The sequence below is a fragment of the Lissotriton vulgaris genome, chromosome 1_1, assembly GCF_964263255.1.
Source record: "Lissotriton vulgaris chromosome 1_1, aLisVul1.2, whole genome shotgun sequence".
Taxonomy (NCBI): Eukaryota; Metazoa; Chordata; class Amphibia; order Caudata; family Salamandridae; genus Lissotriton; species Lissotriton vulgaris.
Genome location: NC_141685.1, coordinates 236,943,698 through 236,945,664, shown reverse-complemented (window position 1 = coordinate 236,945,664; position 1,967 = coordinate 236,943,698). Strand labels below are relative to the sequence as shown.

General features: G+C 47.7%; 1 non-coding gene across 1 annotated transcript; it reads right to left on the bottom strand.

Annotated features, from left to right (window-relative positions):
* Positions 1-770: 770 nt before the first annotated feature.
* Positions 771-853, bottom strand: TRNAL-CAG (transfer RNA leucine (anticodon CAG)). Its single transcript has one exon. It is a non-coding gene; the product is annotated as a tRNA-Leu (tRNA).
* Between the last annotated feature and the right edge of the window lie 1,114 nt (positions 854-1,967).

The window sequence follows — 1,967 nt, the reverse complement described above, 5'->3', positions numbered from 1 at the left end:
TTATTTGCATTTTCTTAATATTTAACCCTGCCACTTAACTTTGCTCCTTTCCTGCTTTCTGGCCACAGACATTTGCCTTGATTGCATTAGGAAACTGGGGTTTTGTAGTAAAATTGATTAGTTTAACTTGCGTTTATTTTCCATTTAAAGTGTGCCCATATTGTTGTTTGCAGTTACCAGAAGGTTAGAGAACTAACCAGGCCTTCCTTATTTGCAAGTACGTCAAGAACCTTTTGCACCCCCCCCCCGCGAATGCAGCCACAGCCCCCCAGGGGGGCGTGCCCCACAGTTTGTAGAACTCTGCCATAGGTCACAACCCTTCTGGAGTCTCCTTCCCCACTTCTTCCATCCCACTTAAAGCCCTGCCTCGGAGCGCTAATAAAGCACTCCTCCTACCCCGAGGCAGCCACAATAACGAACATTCAGGAGCCCATCCTGCAATGAGTATTATTTATATTATATCCGTCCCCCTCCCCCCCGCCCCCCCTACGTCCACACCTCAGTGCGAGGAAGGGGCATAGAAAGGTTTCCCATCTCTTGACTATGGAAGTAAAAACACAGCTATAACTGGACCGTAGTGGACCCTGGTGCCACTGAACCTGCTGCACTACAGATAGCTTGAGCCCAGTCCCTCTAGTGTAGGCCATTTGATTAATATTTTTGGGTTTACTGTTTCAAGACCCCTGCTGGCGAGAAGTGTGTCATTCTAATGTAATTGGAATACGGTGTCTGAGATACGGTGCTCGGGAAAAACAAGACGCAAAATCTACTGTCAGAAGTGGGATTCGAACCCACGCCTCCAGAGGAGACTGCGACCTGAACGCAGCGCCTTAGACCGCTCGGCCATCCTGACACGCTCATATGAACACCTATGACTTGATCTGTGCTAAGGAAAGGAATTCATCCTTTTACACAGGTAAAAGTCACACATTATCTACCAACAAACATTGTGTTTTTACTTCGCAGCTGAAGCTCAGTTTGGGCTCAGAGGGTGCAGCTCACACCGATCTTGGTGCTGTGGGTGCAGTCAGTCCCCTCAGCTCCTGCACACATTGGCTGCCTCAGATTTCGGGGTCTCATGTTTTTCAAACTGAACTGACTAAAAACAAAAGAGGGGTTTCAAAGTTTCATGTTGTTTCCGTTTTCAATCAAATACATGAAAAGATCTCTAAAGAGTCTATACCTCGAGACTCTTCAGTCCTCGTGACTGGTTCCAGCTCTGAGCCCTCCCCCCCTTCCCTCCATGCCCCGTGGCTGCGGCCTCCTCGGGGGCTTCACAGTGAAGGAGCCAAGATCCAGAGACCCCTGGAGTCGAGCCCCGCCCCCGCAGCTGAGGCTCAGCCGGGCTCGGGGTTTATAGCGCCCGGATCTCGGTTGAGCAGTCTCAGGGCGCTGGAAGCATGAAGGGTCAGTCAGCCCCACACCCCCATGCACCTGCCGCCCCCGGCTGACTGGGAGCCCAGAGGTCTCTGAAACAAACTGAGCGGTGCACGAGTCAAAGTAAAAAGTTTGTTTCTTCGTGAAGTCTGAATATATTCGTATGTTGTGAGTTATTTGCTGCAGCAGGCGAGGAGCAGGACAACAGCACAAACGGAGGCAGTAAATAAAGAGAGACAGTAAATAAACAGAGTTAAAACAATTTGAGGAATAATTTCTGAAGCCGCCTTATAAATACAATCATAAATAAAGGCAATGTACTGCTCTCCACTCATTTGCGATTAGTTCAATAGGCTACTCATCCAGCCTATGTGAGTTTCCGTAGTGTAGTGGTTATCACGTTCGCCTCACACGCGAAAGGTCCCCGGGCGGAAACACTTTTTTATGAAAAAAATAATATAGACAATCTTTGACTAAGACTTAAAAGACTAGTTAAAGAATATATCAACAAAAGAAAGTATCTGTCAAAGGTGACTGGCAGGTGACTTCATTTTACTCTCGGTATTAAACACTTATTAATGACTGCAGAG